This window comes from Manis pentadactyla, chromosome 4, assembly GCF_030020395.1.
Source record: "Manis pentadactyla isolate mManPen7 chromosome 4, mManPen7.hap1, whole genome shotgun sequence".
NCBI lineage: Eukaryota > Metazoa > Chordata > Mammalia > Pholidota > Manidae > Manis > Manis pentadactyla.
The window spans coordinates 160963025-160989115 of NC_080022.1; positions in this window are offsets into that span (position 1 = coordinate 160963025).

A 26091-nucleotide genomic window follows, 5' to 3' on the forward strand; every position below is an offset into this window, starting at 1 on the left:
ACACAGGAGCACCAGCATATGTGAAACAAATACTAACAGAACTAAAGGGGGATATAGACTGCAATGCATTCATTCTAGGAGACTTCAACACACCACTCACCCCAAAGGATAGATCCACTGGGCAGAAAATAAGTAAGGACACGGAAGCACTGAACAACACAGTAGAGCAGATGGACCTAATAGACATCTATAGAACTCTACATCCAAAAGCAGCGGGATATACATTCTTCTCAAGTGCACATGGAACATTCTCCAGAATAGACCACATACTAGGACACAAAAAGAGCCTCAGAAAATTTCAAAAGATTGAAATCCTACCAACCAACTTTTCAGACCACAAAGGCATAAAACTAGAAATAAACTGTAGAAAGAAAGCAAAGAGGCTCACAAACACATGGAGGCTTAAAAACACGATCCTAAATAATCAATGGATCAATGACCAAATCAAAATGGAGATCCAGCAATATATGGAAACAAATGACAACAACAACACTAAGCCCCAACTTCTGTGGGACACAGCAAAAGCAGTCTTAAGAGGAAAGTATATAGCAATCCAAGCATATTTAAAAAAGGAAGAGCAATCCCAAATGAATGGTCTAATGTCACAATTATCAAAATTGGAAAAAGAAGAACAGATGAGGCCTAAGGTCAACAGAAGGAGGGACATAATAAAGATCAGAGAAGAAATAAATAAAATCGAGAAGAATAAAACAATAGCAAAAATCAATGAAACCAAGAGCTGGTTCTTCGAGAAAATAAACAAAATAGATAAGCCTCTAGCCAGACTAATTAAGAAGAAAAGAGAGTCAACACAAATCAACAGTATCAGAAACGAGAAAGGAGAAATCACGATGGACCCCACGGAAATGCAAAGAATTATTGGAGAATACTATGAAAACCTATATGCTAACAAGCTGGGAAACCTAGGAGAAATGGACAACTTCCTAGAAAAATACAACCTTCCAAGATTGACCCAGGAAGAAACAGAAAATCTAAACAGACCAATTACCAGCAACGAAATTGAAGCGGTAATCAAAAAACTACCAAAGAACAAAACCCCCGGGCCAGATGGATTTACCTCGGAATTTTATCAGACATACAGAGAAGACATAATACCCATTCTCCTTAAAGTTTTCCAAAAAATAGAGGAGGAGGGGATACTCCCAAACTCATTCTATGAAGCTAACATCACCCTAATACCAAAACCAGGCAAAGACCCCACCAAAAAAGAAAACTACAGACCAATATCCCTGATGAACGTAGATGCAAAAATACTCAACAAAATATTAGCAAACCGAATTCAAAAATACATCAAAAGGATCATACACCATGACCAAGTCGGATTCATCCCAGGGATGCAAGGATGGTACAACATTCGAAAGTCCATCAACATCATCCACCACATCAACAAAAAGAAAGACAAAAACCACATGATCATCTCCATAGATGCTGAAAAAGCATTTGACAAAGTTCAACATCCATTCATGTTAAAAACTCTCAGCAAAATGGGAATAGAGGGCAAGTACCTCAACATAATAAAGGCCATCTATGACAAACCCACAGCCAACATTATATTGAACAGCGAGAAGCTGAAAGCATTTCCGCTGAGATCGGGAACTAGACAGGGATGCCCACTCTCTCCACTGTTATTTAACATAGTACTGGAGGTCCTAGCCACGGCAATCAGACAAAATAAAGAAATACAAGGAATCCAGATTGGTAAAGAAGAAGTTAAACTGTCACTATTTGCAGATGACATGATACTGTACATAAAAAACCCTAAAGACTCCACCCCAAAACTACTAGAACTGATATCGGAATACAGCAAAGTTGCAGGATACAAAATCAACACACAGAAATCTGTGGCTTTCCTATATACTAACAATGAACCAACAGAAAGAGAAATCAGGAAAACAACTCCATTCACAATTCCATCCAAAAAAATAAAATACCTAGGAATAAACCTAACCAAAGAAGTGAAAGACTTATACTCTGAAAACTACAAGTCACTCTTAAGAGAAATTAAAGGGGACACTAACAGATGGAAACTCATCCCATGCTTGTGGCTAGGAAGAATTAATATAGTCAAAATGGCCATCCTGCCCAAAGCAATATACAGATTTGATGCAATCCCTATGAAACTACCAGCAACATTCTTCAATGAACTGGAACAAATAATTCAAAAATTCATATGGAAACACCAAAGACCCCGAATAGCCAAAGCAATCCTGAGAAAGAAGAATAAAGTAGGGGGGATCTCACTCCCCAACTTCAAGCTCTACTATAAAGCCATAGTAATCAAGACAATTTGGTACTGGCACAAGAGCAGAGCCACAGACCAGTGGAACAGACTAGAGAATCCAGACATTAACCCAGACGTATATGGTCAATTAATATTTGATAAAGGAGCCATGGACATACAATGGCAAAATGACAGTCTCTTCAACAGGTGGTGCTGGCAAAACTGGACAGCTACATGTAGGAGAATGAAACTGGACCATTGTCTAACCCCATATACAAAAGTAAACTCAAAATGGATCAAAGACCTGAATGTAAGCCATGAAACCATTAAACTCTTGGAAGAAAACATAGGCGAAAACCTCTTAGACATAAACATGAGTGACCTCTTCTTGAACATATCTCCCCGGGCAAGGAAAACAACAGCAAAAATGAGTAAGTGGGACTATATTAAGCTGAAAAGCTTCTGTACAGCAAAAGACACCATCAATAGAACAAGAAGGATCCCTACAGTATGGGAGAATATATTTGAAAATGACACATCCGATAAAGGCTTGACGTCCAGAATATATAAGGAGCTCACACGCCTCAACAAACAAAAACCAAATAACCCAATTAAAAAATGGGCAGAGGAACTGAACAGACAGTTCTCCAAAAAAGAAATACAGATGGCCAACAGACACATGAAAAGATGCTCCACATCGCTAATTATCAGAGAAATGCAAATTAAAACTACAATGAGGTATCACCTCACACCAGTAAGGATGGCTGCCATCCAAAAGACAAACAACAACAAATGTTGGCGAGGCTGTGGAGAAAGGGGTACCCTCCTTCACTGCTGGTGGGAATGTAAGTTAGTTCAACCATTGTGGAAAGCAGTATGGAGGTACATCAAAATGCTCAAAACAGACTTACCATTTGACCCAGGAATTCCACTCCTAGGAATTTACCCTAAGAACGCAGCAATCAAGTTTGAGAAAGACAGATGCACCCCTATGTTTATTGCAGCACTATTTACTATAGCCAAGAATTGGAAGCAACCTAAATGTCCATCAATAGATGAATGGATAAAGAAGATGTGGTACATATACACAATGGAATACTACTCGGCCATAAGAAAAGGGCAAATCCAATCATTTGCAGCAACATGGATGGAGCTGGAGGGTATTATGCTCAGTGAAACAAGCCAAGCGGAGAAAGAGAAATACCAAATGATTTCACTTATCTGTGGAATATAAGAACAAAGGAAAAACTGAAGGAACAAAACAGCAGCAGAATCACAGAACTCAAGAATGGACTAACAGGTACCAAAGGGAAAGGGACTGGGGAGGATGGGTGGGTAGGGAGGGATAAGGGGGGGAGAAGTAGGGGGGTATTAAGATTAACATGCATGGGGGGGTAGGAGAAAAGGGAGGGCTGTACAACACAGAGAAGGCAAGTAGTGATTCTACAACATTTTGCTATGCTGATGGACAGTGACTGTAAAGGGGTTTATAGGGGAGACCTGGTATAGGGGAGAGCCTAGTAAACATAATATTCGTCATGTAAGTGTAGATTAGTGATACCAAAAACAAAGCAAAAAAAAAAAAAAGGGCAGTTCCTGTGTGGTAACCTCCAACAAGTTCTACACAGGGTATAAAGGTCATATAAAAGTGTAGGCAAAGGGTCTGTTTGTGTTTATACAGAGGATCAAAGCCTAATTGGGCTACCCCGAAAATGAACTAAGATACGATATGAAAAAGAACTTCCAACATCTGCACTCTCTGGAAGACTCATGCCAGAAGATGATCATCAAAAAACCCCAACAAAGATCCACGCACTGCTACAGCTGTAGATGCACTCATCCCACCAGTTCCTGGACTTGCCATGGGAATGAGGAAGGAGATATCTAAGCTGGCCTGTGCATACAGTAAAACACCAAATTTGACTGGATCTATACTGTTGGAACTCAACCAAGAATTTGGAGAAGTGCAAATTGTAGCGCTCCAAACTCTTACAACTACAGACTATTTACTGTTAAAAGAACATATGGCATGTGAACAGTCCCCAGGAATATGTTGTTTTAATTTGTCTGATTTCTCTCAGACTGTTCAAGTTCAGTTGGACAATATCCACCATATCATAGATAAGTTTTCACAAATGCCTAAGGTGCCTTAATGGTTTTCTTGGTTTCACTGGAGATGGCTGGTAATTACAGATATGCTTTGGTTATGTAACTATACTCCTATTATGTTAATGTGTGTGCACAATTTAAGTAGTAGCTTAAAACCTATATATGCTGAAGTTACTCTACAAGAAGATATGTCAAATAAATAATCAATCTTCCCATGTTTTCTGCCGCCTGCTACTTCTATAGCTTTTCTTCTTCCTTCCTAATTACAACCCTTAAATAGAATTCGTGCCTCATATCAAATTTACCGAGTATCATAATTCTTCCAAGTGGTAAAGATACCTCAAGACAAATGCTGGACATAGAAGCCACAGGGCATAAATATGCAAAGAAGTAAAAAGCAACCCTTTTCAAACAATAAGGCTTCCCTCTCACTTACCAACTCTACATTTCCCTGTATGGCCCCGGAAGATGACTGGTTAGCCAGAGACGGGTAAGATTCCTCAAGGGAGGAACAACCTAAGACAGGCACAGTCGCAGGGGGGCCATCAGGTGAGAAATTGGGGATCAACAGAGGTGAGGCTTAGAACCTCACCCCCCCTGTTCTGAGAGAAATCTTCTGCATACGTGGATGTTTTATTGCCCTGGTCTAGCTTGGATTAACACATAGTCTACAGGCACCCACCTGATCATCTACATTTGCTCTCTTACAACACTGAACTATGTTTTCTACCTTTATCTTGTATCTACCTACCACTTCAGCATTTTATTAAAAATAATAATAATAAAGAGAGAAATGTGGTATCCACATATAAATCAAGTATAAAAACCAAATGAGTATTCATATTTGAACTGACTGTTTAGAGTTCATAATGCATGTGCAAAACCGAAAGTTTCTGTGATGACTGCCCTTGTACTGTTCACTATGTAACTTATTCATTATGTAAGAATTTGTTCTCCATGTAAGAACTTGTTTGTTATGCCTCAGAAGATTGGAGACTGACGAAAATTAGGCTTGGGGTGGATTAATGATTGTGCATTGAGCATTGACTCCCCTATACAGAATTTTATTGTCGTTAACAACCATTTGATCAATAAATATGAGAGATGCCCTCACAAAAAAAAAAAAAAAAAAAAAGGACAAACTTCCAATGGTAAAATAAATAAGCAACCGGGATGTAATGCATAGCATAAGGAATATAGTCAAGATATTGTAACAGCTTGGTAGGGTGATAGCTGGAACCTAGAATTATGTATATAAATGTTCTACCACTGTGTTGTACACTTGAAACTAATGTAATGTAATACTGTGCATCAACTACCCTTCAATAAAAAATAATTATTTAAAAAAAAAAAAATAGGCACTGGACAATAATGCTGAGTACATGAACAAGACATAGAGGGGAAGGATAATTCTTTAAGCAGAAGGAGATGGAAAGAGCATAAAGGAATGCAAAGGAAAATGCGGTGGGAAGTTGGGCATACAGAGTGCAGGCGGGAACAGCTGCACAGCAAGAAGCAGCCAAACCTCACAGAGCCTGGCAGGATTTTAAGCAGTTTCACCTGCATCCAAAGAATAATGAGAAGATATTGACAGATTTTTAAGCAGACAGAAGGAAAAGGTGACATTCTAGCAATCTTGAGCTCAAACTGGAAGAAACAATAGAAAAAAATAGCGCCGCCATTACAGTGATGGACCCACCCTAATAGAACCGGAGAGAAAGCTATTGATCCACATCAGTTCATCTCCTCCCAACATGCTGCTTCCCTTGACACACACAGACATCATCTGTTCCAATCTCGTAACCATAAAATGAACAACAGTCCATAATATGAACTTGCCTTTACTTCTTCAAAGGCTTCGTGCTGCTTTCCATGCTGCAGGCCCACCCCACATACTGTTTACTCTGCATGCAAAGCTCTTTGATTCCCAACCCATCCACCTAGTTAACTCCTTCTTTCCCTTTGCATCTCAGCGTAAACATAATTTCTTCAAGGAGGCCTTCTTTGACCCTCACCCCTCCACACTATGTCAAGACCCCTGTTGTATGATGTTATAGCTCCCTGAAATTTTCTTTCATAGCAATAATCACAGTATAGTTGACAATGGAGGCTGTTAGACTGCCTAGTCATCCCAGATTTTCTACTTAGTAGCTGTGTGAACTGAAACAAATCCTTGAATCTCTGTTGTATCATCTGTGAAATGGGAACAATGAGAGTCCCTTCTTCAATGCACTTCTAAGAAGTGCATTCTAAAGCATGTGCTCAGCCAGTGTGAGCTCCCATCACCACGATCACCACCATGATTTGTCATTACACATTTATCTGTTTGATGAATCAATGCCTCTCCCCTCTACCAGAAGGAAATCTCCACTAGCGAAGGATCAATGAGGTCCTGATACACCAGCACACTCCCAGCAGAGTACAGTGCCCGGCTCATAGTAAACACTCACTTAATACAGCTGAATGAATGGCTTTAACACAGTTCTTGAATGCAAGATCAATTGCCCAATAATCTTCCCCTGCTGTGAAACCTGGCAACACTGGAGTCTGGCCTTTCATGCTGATGTTGCAGCCAAAGCTTAGAGAGAGACTTGGGATAACAGCTCCTTGGCCTCCTGTCGGATCGGTTACCTTATGTACAGTTTTCCCACTGTTATCGTTTGTCCTTTGGAGCTCTGCTCAGTCCAGATATCTTTTGCGTGGGAGCTGCTCTTCTTGTCTCATTCACAGTACTCTCCTTCCCTCCCAGTTGTGTCATAGTTTGGGTTTTGTAACTCAGATTAAAAAAATAAGTTTGATTCCAGGCAGGAGGGTTTAAGGAGAAAGAAGACAGAATGGTGCCTGTTCCCACATTGCCCCACGGCCTGGGTGAATGTTGCCAGGGCTAGGGGAGAAAGGGTCAGATAGGCACAGGGCTGTTTTTCCTGACAGACAGCAAGACTCCAGCAAGAAATGATGCCCAGAAGCTGTCTGAATCATTCAGAGGAACCACTGTGGACACTGAACACAGGTAGGGCTACTGGGTACCCCAGATGCCACAGCACCGCCCAGCTCCTTTCCTCTACACAGAACTGAGCAGTGCACCAGCCCACTGAGAACGCAGAATCACCTGGAAGCAACCTTTGGGAACTCAAACACATAGCAGGGGATTAACTAAGAGATGCTAAGTTCTAGGGTGGGACACGGGAGAAATATGGTCATTAAAATTATATATTGTTTTCCTAGGCTTCTAAGTTCCTTGACATCTGACTTATTCATGTTAATTTGTTGAGTTCTCACAATAACTGGTGAGGAATTTTTATTCCTGCTTTAAAGTTGAGGATACGGAGCCCCATAGGGGTTAATCAGCTTGCTCAATTAAGCATTTACAAAATTAAGAGGTGAAACAGAACTCAGACCTCAAGGCCTGGAGTTTTACCCATTAGACTAGGATGTCCCAGGACACCAATTCAAAGCAGCAAATCAGAACTCAAGAAGGTTATAGGTAGATGCCCAAAGAATTTTTTTTTTAATGTTAAAACCACATTTACCCTTGAAGGAAAATAGAAGAAAACAGTGCAAACACAACAAAATAACTCAAAACATTCTGAGGCCACTTAGCAGAGGGGCAAATAGGAGCACACAGACACATGTCTCAGTCATACCTGTTGAGCTATCCTCTTCTTTTAATGTGTAATCACATTGGAATCAGGCCCTGAGTCACCAAACAAAATTTAAATTGAGTCTTTTATTTAGTAAAAATGATAAGAGATTTAAGAAAGATTTTTCACAGGTTCTTAATATAAAAGAAGATTTGGTGCTGGAATAAGTATATCCACTCACCAGAATTATTCTGAGTATCAAATATAGGCAACATGCCCAGGTACTGTTCTTGGCCCTGGGGATGCAGGGGGAAATAAAACAGATCAAATCCCTGACCTAACAGAGCTTAAATTTTAGTGAATGTGCATCTGGTGTAAAATGTCTTAGTGTCAGACCACTTTGTACCGTGCTTTCACTGTTAATTTGCAGTCCTCGGTATACACCTTCTAAGTCTAAGCTTCACTACTTGTAAATCAGTCAGTATGTCCTTCCTGCCCTGTGAGACTCCAAGTCATGTCTTCAATTCTTGCAGCAGCCACCACAGCAACACAGGCCAGCTTAGGGCCCCCACACACAGTCTGAACTTAACCGGTGTTGTTGTGTTGGGCTCCAGGACAATGAAGAGGAGAGAGCGTGTTCCACTAAGTTACACCCAGGACTGGAAACCCCGGAGCCCATTTGGATCAAGAGAGGAAAGCCCACGGAGGGATCAGTGCCCAGACTCAGTCTCCAGCTAGCATGTGGGAAAGTTACATAACGGCCCTGCTGTCTCCCCAGCTAGGCTCTAATTGACGTGCCAGATGCTCATCCTGGCTGTTGCACAGCCGTCTCTGCTCTGGAATGAAATGGCCCCGCTGCTGCCGCTCTCGGGGGTCCAGGAGAACTGTGGGTTAGCACCGGGCCCATCCCTCCAGGTCCGCTGATCTCTCAGCTTGGAGCTGAGGTCCCACTTTCTTCTTCACAGACCTGCCCCTTCCCTTTTCCAGCTGCCAAAGAAACAGACTGCTCCTGCCAGGTTTCAGAAACTGCAGTCTTTTGATGGTGCAAGACTTCTGACTGTTTTGGTACAAGCTCCAGAGAGCCCTGGGGACCCTGCCTAGGAGGAGAGGAGCCAAAACAAAGGGTAGGAGGCAGTGCGGGGGAGAAGCTGTTTGATCCCACATCAAATCCCACCACTGGCTCCTTTGAACAAGAGCTATCCAACGAAGCGCTCTCATAGTGGGCGGTGTGAACTTGGATATTCCGTGTCCCTTCTGCCTCTGAGGACTAAAGGAGGCCTCCGCATGGCAAGAGAATCAATGGCAGGCGTGTGGACAGTTCTGAGCAGGATGATTTAGTGAAGCAGCTGTGGGGAGTTGAGGCGGTGGTGACGGGGATTTGGAGGGTGGAATTTGTAGCGCTGACAGGGGTAATCCTGGTTGTGGGGCAGAGGAAGGAGAAGGGCTCACTGTTTCCAAGGCTTTTCACTCTTTGCTGTGAAGTCAGTGGGGAGCCTTTGAAGAAAGAATCCCCCACCCAGGGACTGGGGAGGACTTGGAAGGATACAGAGATCTGGAACCAGTCAAAATCCAGTTGCTGTTTGGCTCTCCACTTTCAGGGAAATGTGAGCTGTCTGTTTTTGATTAGTTTGCTCTTATCACATCAGACTGTTCTTTACTGAAAGCAATTTCATTTCCAAGAAACCTGTTTTGCTTCCCCTCCCCAGCAGTCTTCCGGGCCCTTGCCTTCTCCCCGTCTCCACCCCTCCCTCCCCAGCTCCCTCTAACCCCGTCTACTGCTGCACCAACTCCTCCCCCATCCGGGAAACAAGCTGCCCCACGATGCTAGCTAACACCAGACCTAGAAAATAAGATTAAAGTTCAGTCAGTGACTGCTGCAGATGGCAAACGCTACCTGCCTGCTTTTGCCTTTTCTGGGTGACTACTTCCTGCCTCTCTTGTTAAAGGGACAGAAGACAGTAAGTCAACAACTTGGCAGCAGTGCCCACTGTGTTTGCAAGTAGGACTCCTTGTGAGATTCCTGGTGGCCCACAGTTGGGAAGGCAGGATGAAGCAAGATACTGGATGAGTCCAGCCACCACACCCCACAGCCAGGTCCCTCAGAACTCAGGGATATGTACCGGACGCATGAGCATCCTCTCCTGCTCCTCAGGTTCCATAAGGACTTTCCTGGGGCTGTTCTTGGCCAATGAGGATTGGCTGGGTGGCCTGTTTTTCCCACACTCAGTGAGACCTCAGGGATCCCCAGGTGCCTTTCTACGAGTTCCTATCACATGCACTTTCTTTTATTTTTACTTCTTTCTGTCTCCCTCACATTTCCTCTCCCCCCACATTTCCTTTTCTCTATTTTTCCCATGTTTTCCTAGAGTTTCATTCATAGGGACTGTGGTTGAAAAGCTTCCTTCAACCATTGGTGTGAGAAACAATTTCACCCAGAGTTCTCTGCGGTCTCCCCGCCTTGAGCTTTAGTGAGGATAGCCTCACCTCCACTGTCTCATAGGCCTGACTCTGTGGAGTTCCGAAGTCCTCCTCAAATTTTCTGTGAATTCCTCAAGAGGTAGATCCTGCAGTCAACCTTGGCGCTCAACTCCTGCTTCCACTGAGCTAGCTCACCAATGGGGGCTGCTGATCCTGCACCTGTTGTTCTATTTCTTTCTATACCAGAGTCACCCAGATTAGAACGTGGCACTTTCCTCAGTGGAAAAGACAACAGCTCCCACCAAGTGCATGTGTGTGAGAGGGAGAGGTTTATATGAGACCAACACACACAACTTCAAATTACCTATAGCTATCCCTTTCTGGGATATAGTCCAACCACACGGAGATTTTCCACAGACTCTGACCCATGCAGCCTCAGGCTTGTCCCTGTCCATCATCCCCTCTTCCTCCTTCTACCTTTCTTCATCACCTCCTTGTCCATCAGTCTTTGTCATTGCAAAAGGGTCCCCATGGTTATGGGCCCACTTTCTTGAGAAAGCAGTTGTAGAATTTTCTAAGTGTTTAATTATATTTCAAATGTTTAGAAAAATACTGATATCAGTGATACCATCTTAAGATTTAGACGTTGAAATGTTTGCCATTTTTGTTTCAGTTCTTGCTCTTTCTCTCTCTGAAATAAAATGCTTCTAGTCCAGCTTCCAATCCAGCAATCCAATCAGGCCCATCCCTTTCCATCCCTCCCATCCTCCCTAAAGCTAACTGATATCTAAGAGCTGTCTCACCATTCCCATGACATTTTGTATTTTTATTATATGTGAATGTTTCCACCAGTAATACACAGTATTGTTTGGGGTGTTTAAAAAATATTTGCTTCAGTGGTGTGTTGTACTAGATGGTGAGAATGAGTCTGACAGACAGGAACATTATCTTTCTTTGGTTCCTCACAATCTCAGCCCTAATTAGGCCTGTGACTCAGCATCTTGTAGGTCCCGAACAAATTTCTTCTGAATGAATTGCATACAAAAATAATATCCTCCCAATAATCAATAATCAAATTATTGCAAGTTAAGAGGTAACCCAGGATAGATAGTTTTTTATACTCTTTTAAATTTCTGGTATGAAACCTCAATGACTACGGGTAACTCTTCCAATATAGGCACATTCTTTCCTAGACAGAGGGAGGCTTCATAACTGCCTCATTCAGGAGACTTCCCACCCCAGGGCATAGCCTGCGTCTCCCTTTGCATGACTTGCCACACGACTCTGATTTAGATGGGACCTTCTGAGTTCACAGCCCATATACTCCCACTCCCCAAACTACTAACTTAATGGGTAAGCACAGCCTCTCCTCTTCTACCACCCTGAGTCCATCCCTTCAAACGCCAAGAAGACCTGACTGTCATTGCCTCTGGAGCAGCAAGAAGACCAGCAGTCATTCGCTTTAATGATTGGAATGAACATCCCTAAGGTATTATTTATTCGGCCGGGTTGTGAAGAAGCAGAATTGGAGACTAGCAGTCTAGCCTCCTGGCTATAACTTCCTGTAAGACAAAAATCTCACCCAAAGTGGTGGCAATGGGAGCTGTTCCAACCTCGCTGGCTACCCTGGCTTCAGTTGAGTAGCCATATAATTTATTATCCAAACTCTTACAAGCTGAGACTGACAGATGGCACTATGAGTAATTACAGCAGGTTAACAGGCACAAAGACCACCCTCAGCAAACCAGGATGTATGGTGGCCCCAAACCATTAGCCCTGTGTGAAGCCAACACACTAGCCCTCTGGCAAGGTGCTCCCAGGGATCTGCTCTCCAGAGCCTCAGGGAATGATCTTCTCGTCCCTCCCCCAGTATAAGCTGATGGTTGAGTGAGTCTCTTCTCTTACAGTAATGTGAAGACCCAGCCTTTATATAGTTAAGTCTGGAAAGAGGAGACAACTTTCCAGCAGAGGGTAATTTGGTTCACATTCCATTTCTTTCTCCTTTTTCTACTGGGGTAAAATCAGAACCAACTCATCCCGATAGCCATTTGAAAGTTTGCAGGGAAATGACAATATACATCAGACCAGGATAAATTAGAGAAGAAAGCATATGTCACAGTATTCAAAACTGTGGCTCTGAAGCAGAGCCTATTTGGTGTTGATAATAGTGTTTGCTGGGTGACCATAAACTTTCATGAATAAGAACATGGGTTTAATATTAGACTAACTTGGGTTTGAATCTCAACATTATAACTACTCTCCATGTGACCTGAGATAAATTACTTCTCAAATCCTCAGTCTATCCATCTGTAAAATGGGGGAGGGGGAGATACAGATCATATCATCTCACAGGTTAGTTAGAAGTTTTCAGTGACATAATGAATTTAAAGCCCCCAAAGACATTGCTTGACACATATTAAGAGCCTGGCAAATATTAGCTATAATTACTACTCATACTATTGAAATCTTCACTGTATTTTTCAGCATTATCTTTCTACTTCAACACATACTCTCTGTCCAATCCAACTTGCTACTTAACTTTCTCCCAAAAATGCCTTGCCTTTGTTGCCTCTATAGTTTTGTTCCTACTCTGCCAGCTACCTGGAATGCTCACTTCTTTCTTCTCTATTCTTATCTTCTTGGCTTGGCATGGACATATCTTACCTCTTTTCCAAGGCCCACTTCACTGCTCCATCCTCCAGGCAGTCTTCTTAAAGGTGAATTCTCCATTCCCGAGCCCACTGTCTACCATGCATTATAATGGATTAGTATTTTCCTAGTAAATTATGAAGTCTTCAAGAGCACATATTATTTCTGATTAAAATTCCTCCCCAACAATGTTTAGCAAACTACCTTGCAAGATGTATGAGAAATCCTTCTTGGCTAGAGTGAAGGTTAGAACACAGTGGTTAACAGCTGCAGCCATGGATCTCAGTCATAACTTATCAACAGGGTGATCTAAAGCAAATTACTCACCCTCTGCAAATCTTGGTGTTCTTCTCTACAAAAAGGACAAAATGCTGCACAGGCAAGCTTAAGGATCCTAGCAGTAGATTTGAGTCACTGGGGAACTTTCAAGAGCTAATGGCCTTCTGCTAGATTTATTCAGTCACTGCGGCAGTCAAGTTTAGTTATCTTTACTAATACGTTTTCAGAATGATGCATCTCTTCCCATCTTATTTGTAAATCTTCTATTTTATGTTATTCAAATCAATTTCCAGTAAATGTATGTAAAAAGGTCTATCCTTTATCCTACACTCAGGGTCAAGTTTAACCTCTCACAAGCTCTTCACTGCAGTAACTCCAATACTCATGTATTTTGTGTTTTTTATAAGGGGCAGTATGGTCCATTAATCTCACCATTGTGGCAGTTCTTAAAGCCAAGAATCTGTACAGATTGTCTTTAATCTGTCACGGTGCATATGAAAACTAAAATCTGATCTTAGCCATTCACAGATATTTGCCTTCTAGATCCGTATATAAAGTTACCCTTTTTATTCTCTCACTTGATTTGTTTTTTCCTCCGGATTGCTGCCTCCCATGCATAACTTGCTCATTTCCACCTTTGAGCCTTGGCCCAGGCCATCCATCCACCTCTCCCACCCGAATATAACAGTGTGGTGTAGTGAAGAGGATGGACTTTGAAGTCTAAGAGAACCAGATTCTCTTTCTGGCTCTATCAGATGACCCTTCGTGAGCTTTAATTTCCTCATTTGTAAAATGCAACTAGAGAAGAGTGGCCCCTGATAATATGATGGACTGAACTCTCAGTCCAAACACCATAGAAACACTGGAGAAAATATAACAAAAAGAAAAAATTTCTACTATATATCTAAACATAAATAATAAGAGGAAGATTTCAGGTTCCAGAAACACAGTGGGAACTCAAAGCCAGGAGTAGACATAGGGTGGTGGACAAAGAATTCCCACAAGGATCAGAAAAAGGAGGCAATGCCTCAAATCTCTGCAAGACAAGGTGAAGAACTAGAATTCCATACTTAAAGCTACTGTAATATATATGGGACAGACAATGGATAAGTATCTGAAATGCATAAATAACCATGACACTTGTTTGAATGGGGAGTCTCAATTCACAAGGTAGAAATATTAAGCTGTTTTATCATTCTGGTAATAGCAGACTACGTTCTCTCTGAGCAGTGGGCTTCCTTCATAAGTTCTCAGTGTGATGAGTAGGATTCATGATCAGGCAGCTATTCGGTGCTGGGGATGTGGCAGACTGGGTGACCGTGTCCCCACGGCCGCCCCCACCCCGGTGAGGGTGTGTGTTGTGGGCAAAGCAGGGAGGTGCCTTCTAAAGTGCAGGACCTCTGGGCTCTGGCAGCCCAGATAAAAGGGCAATAGTGCTTCAAGCTAAGCAATGACTCTTTTCTTTCTCTTTTCATTTCTTCAGAAACACAGTACTTATGTTAGAAGTGTTGTAACTGCAGAAAGTAGAATGGCGGTTGCCAGGGCCCAGAGAGAGGAGAATGGAGAGTTACTGTTTAATGGATACAGAAGCTCAGTTTGAGAAGATGAAGTTCTGGAGATGGATGGTGGTGATGGTTGCACAACAATGTGAATGTACCGAATGCCCTGAACTGTACCGTTAAAAGTGGTTAAAATGGTAACTTTCTTTGACCATATGTTATGTATATTTGACCACAATAACAAAAGAAAGAAAAGGAAAATTATCTTTCTGAAATTCACACCAAAAGAGCATTTGAATATAGGAAACTTGATCAAAAGAGATTTTCCTCAAAGCAAAATCATCTTAATATTATAAATAGTATAATAAAATATATATTTAAAATTTGATTTTTTTAAAGGTGTTGCCTCTTGCAGTTGAATTGTAAAGGAAAAGGTGTCATAAGAAAACAGAAAAAAATAGTTCAATGTAACATGATTACTACGTTTGTTAACCTCACTTTAAGTACCTATGGGACGGCATGTGGCCCATAAAGATGAGGAAGGAGACTGAGATCTGGAAAGACTCAGTGCCACAGGTCTGATGCTGGGTGTGGTAGGCAGGGAAATATACCACCCAGATGCCCCTTTGAGGAAGGACTCACTGCCCAGCTGTGGGTAGCGGAGGCAGCAGACAGACCCCAGCTGTTGGCACTTCATGGTCAAAGGAGTATGGAGGTTGAGAAGTCCCACATCTGCTGTCTGCAAGCTGGAGGCCCTGGAGGGCCAGTGGTATAGTTACAGTCCAACCTAAAAGCCTAAGAAACAGGGGAGCCAATGGTGTAAATCCTAGACAAAGGCCCAGTGACCAGGAGCCCCAATATCCAAGGACAGGAGGAAATGGATGTCCCAGCTCAAGCACAGAGCAAATTCTCCATTCCTCTGCCTTTTTGTTCTGTTCAGGCCCTCTGTGGATTGAATAATGCCCCCCATTAGTGAGGGTGACCTTCTTTACTCTTGTAATTCAAATGCTAATCTCTTCTGGGAACACCCTCATAGATACATCCAGAAGTAATGTTTTACAAGCTGTCTGGGCAACCCTTAACCCAGTTAAGTTGACACATAAAATCAATCATCACAATCTCTAAGAAACATCTTACATCTCAAATTCCATCTCAGCCTCTCATCCTAGAGACTCTAACCAGCAGCCCTGGGATTCTGCCCGTGAATAGTGCTGTTATTCACAAGCTCTCACCTTAGCACACCAAGTCTGCATTAGATTTCAGCCCTTCTTGCTCTTGGCAGACTCCTTTTTCAGACATGGGGGCAGAGAGGAGAGTTGCTTTCACTCAGGCCAGAAAAGAAGCGAATCTAGAGCTGGCTTTTGGATATATTTCCAAGACTGCTTCACTTTGGAATACTAAGTCCATTGCTATTGTATCCATACAATCAGGAAGACTGATTTCATTCTGGACACACAATCTCAAATATCCAATAGACTCAACACTGTCCAATAGTCATACTGCTTTCATGCCTGCCCTCAAGTCTTATCTCTGTGCCATCCCCTGCACACCCCCACACAATGCCACAGCAGTTCTGTGACCCTACCACCCTCAGCCCAGGAGCATATCTCCAACTGAGACAGGGACCGTGGGTGTAGTCAGAGTAGGGTGAGGGACTCCGGAAAAAGCAAGGCAGGATATTTACAGCCAAGAGCAATGTAACTACATGCAAGGAAACCCCCTACCAAAACTCTGTGTTAAACATTAAGCTCTAGAGTCATCCTTTAGTAATATCAGTTAGTATTCCTTAGATAAAGGAAAGTAGCCCATGTTTTTTATTATGCTAATCATTTATAATCATGTGTAAGATTCACTTCAGCATGCTAAAAGGCCCACGCCTATGTGCTGTCTTTCCTCCTTCAGACCTGATTTGCAATCTGGGTAATTAATAATGGCAAGCAAGCCCAGCCATAAACAACATAGTAAAAGGCAGGAAGGATTTCATCTTAAAAATAAGATTACATTTTAATACCCAGGAAGTTAAGAAGTAAGAATCTTAATTTACTCTTTAGCAAACAGACAATACTTCAGCCCACCTTGGAGGCTGGGTAGGAAGTCTTGTTTGATATGCTCCCAGACCAAGATGCCAATATCTCAGGGAAAAATCAGAGCAGTAAATTTCTTGTGTTAAGTTAATTTTAAATATTCAGGGACCACTTAACAAGTCCACACCCCTAAGCCCTTTATCACATCCCCAACTGCCTATAAAACCCCTAGGCAACGCACAACTACGGGCTCTCTCGTCCCCTCTGGGTGTGAGCCAGGAGCTCTTTCTTCTCACTTTATCTCTAAGTAAAAGCCTCTCCCTGGCTCTCCTACTTTGAGAGTTTGCGAAGTTCATTCTTTGGCTCCATGAACAAGAACCCTGGCATCACAACTTCACTGGACATGCCCATCCTATAGGAATCCCCTAATACTCCCACCAGCAAATCTACAGATCTAATTTTAGCCTCCATCCCCTTCTGTCAGGTATCCCTTTTCATCTCAAAAGCCAGTTTCTCAGTAAGTGCACTGGGTTTCATCTCCTCAAAGACTTGCATTGTTTGGTCTTTTCCTCTCTCTCCTGGATCATAAGTCACTCTCTTGAGATCAGATTATTTTCTTCAGTTCATACAAACAAGCTCTAGTATCCCCCATTAAACAACAAAGAACCAGGAGAACTCCCTGAACTCTTAGCTGCTGCTCTATTTTTCTGTACTTTTTCATTTGTTTACCTGTACAACTTCATCTTGAGTCACTCTTTCTCTTTATGCTCCACGCCCAAGCAACACTGGTCTCCTTTCAATTCCTCACACAAAAAAGTTCTTTCCTGTGTCAGGACTTCCACTCATGCTGTCGACACCCTCTGCCTCGAGGGCATGTCTCTCTGATCTTGGCTGACCTGTCTCATCCTGCAAACTCCTATCTTCAGAGATATTTCCAGCAGCATGCTAAATGAGTTTCTTCTCCCCCTTGTTATAGTCTGCTCATGTGCCTTGTTTATTTATAGAATTTATCACCATGTATTATTATACATGAACTTGTGTATATGATTTTGTTTATCTCCCCCATGAGTGCAGGGATTCTGATTGCTTTACTCACTGACATGTACCCATGATCAATATTGCCAGATACATAATAGGCACTGAAGACTATATGAGTGAGATTGTAGTGTGTGTATGTGCATTGCTTATTTATATTTGATTGAATAAAAAAATGTCTCGACAAGCCAAGGTTTACCCTGGATCTCTCCACATTGATTCTAGCCAGATGAAAACAGGTTACAGTGAACATTAAGGAAAGCCTCAAAAGGGAACAAAGTTGCACTCCAAGAATGTGACACCTGATGAGAGGTAACTAAGCACAGTGGATGGTGTGTGGGAGGGAGGAACATGATGCTGGCTGGGGAGCATGGATCTCTGCTCAAACCATCACTCAATTCTAGTAATAGGAAAATGTTGAACAGGTCCAACTCTTGGAGGCTAATGGTTTAAGATGTATGTTGGGAAGAAAGAAAAAAGGAGAAGGAAGGAAGGAAGATAGGATGGAGGGAGGAAGGAAAGAAAGGGAAGGGAAAACAAGGCAGAAAATGTTTTTGATATTTTTATTCCTATGCAATCAAAAGCAATGTATCAGAGGGAAGAGAGAAATCTAATGAAATACTTGGAAAACTCTATTACTGGAACTAAAGTGATTTGAGCTGGTTTTGAGAAAGATCTTGTTGAGTGGTTGGCCGCCAGTCTCAGTCCCTAATGACAGGCTGTCGGTGTGTAAATTATTCATGTCTTTTTCAGAACAAACTGGACACACCACTTTCTTCTCTTCCCGACACTGCCTCCAATAGTCGTTGCCTACCCACAGTTTCACTCAACATTCTGCAGGACCTCTCAGACCTGCAACTGGTTTCACAACTTGCCAATATTAGCCCTGAGTATGCCCATATTTGATGTGTTTCCCTGACTTTTTCCAAAGGGCAGAGGCACCCTGAGGATAAGGGTCATAAGAAACCAACACTATTCCCAGGTCCATATGTACCAAGTATTTTACATTAATCAAGCCAGCGAATCACATGTAAAAGGAGGATAAGAAAAGCATTCTTATCCTCCTTTTACATATAAGTAAGGCTAAGAGAAATCATAGCCTTTTTCTTTGTCACACAGCTAATAAGAAGTTGTGTCTGGTCTATTTGATTCCAAAGCACATGATTTCTATGTATAAGACCTCTCAGCTACAACTGCTAGAGAATTTTTGAGCTAAACAAACTACCCTGCTATATTCAGAATGATGTTTTTTAAAGACATAGACCTAATGATGTCCCTGTCCTGCTAAAAACACTTGCTAAAATACCTCCTTCCCGCTTGGAGGTTGTACACACACACACACACACACACACACCATTCAGTGTTTCATTTACATGACCACTTCTCTTCAACCTTCCCTACACCCCAACCAAGGGTTCTCCAAATTCATGGTGTGTGCATATTATCTGGGAAGGCTGTTAAAATTTGTAATTGCCAAGCCTCACCCTCAGAAATTCAGTACCAGTCAATCTGGGGAGGGGCTCAAAAAACGAGCATGTTAATCAATCACCTGAAATGACTCTGATGAAGGTGATTCCAAGGCCTATATCCTGGAGAGGTGTTCCAGAATATCCTTACACCTTTGTCTTCCTCTTTGTAGCACTTTTCAGTCAACATTCTTTTATTTAACAAACATTTGCTAAGTACTCACTACATTCCAGAAATTTTTCTAGGGCATAGAGCAGTGAAAAAAAAAAAGTTCCTGATGTCATAAGAGTTTATAACCTCCCTGGAACAAAAACAAAATTTAAACCAATGGACATACGGTATATGAGGTGGCAAAGAGTATTATAAAGAAAAATAGAATAAGGAGATAGTGGTAGGAATCTATTTGTATTATCATCATTTATTTAATGTTTTCTCCTTAAAAGAAAGGGCCTCAACTGTCTTCTTCACTTCTACATCCTAAGCAGTAGGGACCTGGCACTCAGTAAATGTTTGGGGAGGTAAGAATAGGATGACTTTACAGATGCCAGGAATAAAGACCCTTCTAGTGGCTTTTACAAAACTAAGAATAACGACATGATGCCTAATGCTGCCACCTAGAGTGGCCTAGGTAAACATTCCAAAGTTGAACTGAGTAGTTTAGAACCAAGAAACTGAAGTTTTATCACAAAAAAATAGAATAACAGGATTTCCACTTCTAACCAAGACAGAATAACAGGGGACTGAATTTATGCTTCCACTAAACAACTAAAAAAAAAAAGGTGGCAAATATATATGAAACTGTGTTTTTCAGGCACTGGACACTGGGCAGTGCAGGACGGAGATCCCTGAAGATAACTACCAAATAAATTAAGTGCAACTGTCCCAGATTACTACCTGGGAAGGTCTTGCATGCGGCCGTGCAGGAAGGTGGAACCCAGCTTGAGTTCAGTCACCTTCCTGAGTTGAGGAGAAAGAGTGGCTTGTACAAGGAGATAAAGGTGCCTAGAGTTTGCAAGACAAATCCCTTTGAGAAAATACTGCACAGATAGATTGAGTTGCAGAAATATTCAAAAGAGCCCTCCCAAATTTTCAAGGGAATACTGACCAGTACATATATATGAGGAAATCACATGAAACTGTGGAAAGAAGAACCCAAAGGAAGTAATAATCACTGGCTTCACACATCCTAGAATAATTTTGTACTCACCAGCTGGCATGGAAGGCCTTGTAATTCCTGGCCCACCAGGTAGAGCATTCAGAAAGATACTTACTTCTGTAATAGAGAAAAATTAGCCCTAGATCAAACGTTGCTCCAGTCCTACCTAAAAAAGCTTAAAAGCAGGCCTCAAAAAGATCAGACTCCTCACAAATACTGTAACTGCACTGCAGAACAAAGCTAAACCCCTCCACTCTTCAAACTAGTTAACTACCCTTCCTGCACACTAGTAAAAGACAGGAAGTTCACTGTCTGGAGAAATTTAACCAGGGAAGTTCTTCTCCTTTCTCTTCTTTACTTGGATCCGCAAAATTAGCAGCCAGGCTTAGAAGGCCCAGGCAGGAGACTGGTTTCTCTGGAGAAACTGAGAGGCTCAGAACTTTTGGGAATTCCTCTATAAATCCAACAGGTCCACACTCAAGTCTCCTTCAAATGTAGTCCACAAGGCATATAGCCCCAATCCATAGAGGTCTAAATCATCCTGGAGGACAGAAGTTTATCAGAGAAATAACTCAAGAAAAAAATGCCTGACCCTGAAGGATATCAACTTTTTGTTTAAAATATCCCACTGAGTATTCAGCACAATAAATTTTTTAAAGACCTTCGTTAACACACATCACTGTGAAATTCAAATACACACTTTAGAAAATCGAGTATGTATAAAAGATTGTGAATCATATTGTTAGATTTCTGTTCAGAAACATTCGCAGACAGAAGAAACAATGTCTTCAAAATTCAAATGAGTTTCCACATAGAATTCTACACACACATATATTCACACACAATACCAATCATGTAAGAAAGCAGAATAAAAAGGTTTTCAGACATGAAATACTGTCTCAAGAGATTCAACTATCAAGCAGCCTTTCTCAACAAGTGACTGGGAAATGTATCCTACAAAATGGGAAAGTAGCCCAGGAAAAGGTTCCAGGAAACAGAAGATCTCACATAAGAGAGGGAAGACGTTTCCAGAATGAAGATAAAGGAAAGTCCTGGGAGGTCAGCTGGTCATCAAGCCCAGAAACCTGTCCAGACTGGCACAAGTTAGAAAGTTCCAACCAGGGTGACTCCAAGGGAAAACAGGACTGATAGACCATCTGAAATGTTTGACTGGCCTGAGAGTTGATATGCAACTCCAATTAGTGAGAGATGTGCGGGGAGACAGGCAAATAAAAAATTAAGGCAAAGATTAATGCTGGGAAAAACAAAAGCTTATTTAAAAGGGAAACATGTAAAATGTGTACTTCTTTGATTATGTTTTTTAAATATACATTTTCATTAAAAACAAACATATTCACCAAGCAGCAGATTCTGCCTAGCAACCCTGTTCTTTTTCTTTTTCTTATATATTTGATCTTCATTTTTTAAATTGTATATAGAAATTCATGTACTGATGATGGAAGAAAAGGATTTAGAACTTTGTATACTAATATCCCTCATTTACATCTAAATGCACACTTCTACCCCCAACTTCCCAATATTATAATTTTTGGTTAAGCCAAAATTCAGTGTTAATAGTATTATGACAATGTAAATATCAGCACAGCTGTAGCTCAAGAGGCTGGAGTTGGGAAAGCTGTGTACAGAAAACCAACCAGTAAAATAATGCCTAAAATTGAAAAACAACTCAAAAATTTTTCAGCATATTTAGAAATACGAAGATAAAATTCAGAGGAGTCAGCTAAGAATTTAAGTTTCCACTCCTACTGAGCATGACTCAATGTTAAGAAATAGGACTCTTGTAGTCCTATTTGAGTTTTTACAATATGACTCTGCTTTTCTTTGACAATAATTTTAATTAAATTTTTTAAACATTATCACTTAGGAGCTTAACCTTCCCAGAAAGCCTTCTCTTTTTTTTTTTTAGAAACATGATCGTGAAATTAAAAATAAAGTACCATTTGAGAATCAAATAAGTTATTCTATCAAATTGAAAACACAAATTAAGGCAGTCTATATTTAAAACTTGGACAAATTACAACCCAGGAATTCAGAACTCTAACCCCACACTCTCTGGTGAAGGGAGGTTGGCACATTGCACTTACATTTTTTTTTTTCAATTTCCTGTTTATCATCACGCTCCATTTCCCAAATCATTTGGAATTGAGAATGCATATTGGAATTTAGCATGGCCATCTTTGGGTGAATAAAATCTCTGTAGTCACATTTCTTCTTTGTTTATTGTGAGCAATAAAAGGAGAAAGATTGAAAGAATATTGTACACATATAAATCCATGAGCCAGTTTTTAAAACTAATACAAAGCTCATTTCTCGGAGCTTGCCTTCAAGGAGTGGAAAAATAAAAAATAAAAGGCATTGTGGGTCATGTGTTCTCATGGTTCCAAAACATAAAATTACAGTTACTGAAATTTGTCCTTATAGTTTTCTTAACAATAAGAAGTGAAAAACAAATTTACTCCAAATTATAAAGCATATGTTTTCTGTTTTTCCTTTTGCAATTAAGAAAACATAAAACTAGTTATCTACCAAAAAAAGAAAGAAAAAAGAAAAACAAAAAACATACTCTACTATTTAGTCATCTGTACTGCTGCCTTATTATTACAGGTTAGTTGATTTAGCCAGAAAATTATCCACAGCATTTATACTTAAGGCCTAAAAAATATTACACTGAATAACTGAAGTACAGATGTTGGAAAAAGTAATTTAAAAAGTAGTGAAAATATTAACTACCTAAGAGTGCTGTCATTTGTTTTGTGACTTCTAATTAATAATAGGACATAATAAAAAGAAGACGAGAATCTAGGATTTTAATCCTGGATCTGACACTCAAATGTTATATGACAATGGACTAGTCAACTCTTTCTGTTCTCACTTCCCATCTGTAAAATGAAGGGATCTAAATGGATTATCTCTCAAGTTTCTTTCAGGTTTTAAGAGAATACAAAAGACACATTAGGAACCTGACAAGAATTTCCTCTTTCTCTTCTCATGCCCCAGATTATTTATATAATAATATGCAGATATTTGAAAACCCTACACTCTCCAAGGATGTGGCCATCAATTATAGCAGGAAATGTGGTAGTCTAATTTAAGCTAAATCTTAAACATCACCAGGATGACTAAAAGCTTAATTATCCACACAAATTAAGGGTGTGGTATCAGGAATAATCCAAAACACTTCCACTTAGCTCTGGAATCCGTTATATTTTTTTGTTACAGCAAACTCAAGTTAACATTTTGGTTTATTCAGGTTGATTTTAAGTTTGTTGCCCTAATTCCATGCTCAATGATCTAGTCTAAAAATATACCTACCTGGATAGAAGGGTACTGTCCTTGAATTCACCACAGTCCTTGACTTTCTACAGGCTGGTTCACACAGGGACCTAGTTTACATGAAGAGCCCCTTGTAGGGTCTGCTCTGCTCACAAGTTCCTCTTCTCTGAGAACAGCGCTCCACTCTCATCCCCTGGGTCACAGGAATGGGAGCCTGGAAACCATGTATTGTTACCTAACACTACCACTTAGAACTCATTGATTGGCAGTGGTTGAACACCAGAACCAAAGTGAGTCAATCAGAGCCTCTCCATGCAGCTGTGACCTTCAGGGGGATATCTCAGTGGAGGTTCACTTATATGAAAATGATATAAACTTGGTAACTGGGATACAGGCATTATCTTCCAAATGCAGCAGAGAGAACTGACTTGCAAAGACAGCAAATTGAAAAGCATTTGTAGAGAGAAGTGGAAACCATCTACAGAGAAATCCTGTTTTCTGGGCTCCTTATGGCATCTAGCCCCTTTTGAGAAAATTAAATGGGGAATTATCTTGATTGCTTTTTTTTTTCCTGAATTAATTTGTCATTTGCTCTGACAGAGAAATGGTTTGGCATGTAAGAACTTATTCACTATGTAAGAAATTGTTCACCATGTAAGAACTTGTTCGTTATGCTTCAGAAGATTGGAGGCTGTTGAGAATTAGGCTCGGGGTTGATTAATGATTTTGCATTGAGTCCCCTATACAGAATTTTATTGTTGTTAGCAACCATTTGATCAATAAATATGAGAGATGCCCTCTCAAAAAAAAAAAAAAAAAGAAATGGTTTGGTATCACAGAGCACCAGATAATTAAAAGATGATTGCACGTTTAGACATTGTACCTTATTTTCTGTGCTGGTCTCTATTCAATAAAGTTTAAGCTTTACTGTGCAGCTAGAATGATGTACTGCACTTGTAAGGTTAATAGAGGGTCACAACAGTGGGACTTTTCATTGTAATGGGCAAGTGCATTCCTGAATCAGACACTGATTAATACATAATAACTAATTCTTTTCTGAAAACAATGGCAACATGTTCCTAGTAACAGATGAACCAAACAGCCACTGGAGCCCCTTGACTGCCATTTGTTGACTTCCTCCAGATAGCTGCAAAATACACATCCCTTTCCTCAAAACTTTGAAACTCCAAAGCCTTTTGGGAAGAGGGGAAGAGGTACAATAATGCAAAGAGCACCCACATGGGTGTTGGCTGATGTGAGTCCACGTCTTTGCAACTGTCCTCACTTCTGTGGATCTTTAAGTCTCTCCATCTCATTTGGCAGAGAGAAAATCCAACATGAGACCGATAGGCCGATTGCAGCCCAACAGACCACATGGTAAATCTTCCCTTCCTTGGACATGCTGTTCAATTCTTGTGCCCCTATTTCCTCATCTGTACAATAACGGGTGCTAACTGAACCTACCTCACAAGGTTGGGGTGAAGCAGCTATTATACATAAAATGCTTAGAAGAGTACTTGGCACAGAGGAATACTCAATTGATTATAGATGGTATTGCTGTCATTATTTTTATTATTCCTGAGGATTTTTTTTAACAGAGTAGCCAGTTACAGGTTTCTCATTGCTATTATGTCTGACCACTACCAAGTATAAATTTCACAAGGTTTGTTGGACAAGTTTGAAATTGTAATCAAAGCTAAATACATCTAATGATAATATTTTGAGATAGTCAGGTCCACTAAAAGTAAATCATTAAACCAGAGTGACTTGAAGTGTTATTGAATAAGGAAGAATAGGACTGACTCAACCCTGCAGGTACCACTCAGTTTTGGTTTATGACCAGTATCTATGCTATGAGAACAGCTTAGCATTTAGCCTTTGCACATCTGGATTTCAAATCATGAGGGTGAAGTGTTGAAAATATATGGACAAAAGAGAGACAAGAAAAGAAAACACATAGGTATGTTCTATTTGATTGAATTCTGATACGCTTTCAAATCAGACATTCTAGGGCTTCCACGTTTTTGGCTCTAGAAAATTCTGAGCCTAGAAAGCAACTTTTTCTATGGTTATCCAGAAGAAAATGACTATTTAGAACAAGAGCAGATTATGGTCACATCTGCACTCTTGCAGTGTGGCATCCAACCAGAGGACATGTGGTTCATTTGGAAAACAAATATTAGCCATGGTGAATACCCATCCCACCCCACCTTTGGACATAGTCTGAAAGGCTACGGAAAATTAGAAATGAATCACTTCATACAATTAAGCGAGAAGAACTTTGAATCTCACCAGGTTCCACACCGTGAAGAGACAAACGGAAGATAAGAGTTACGAG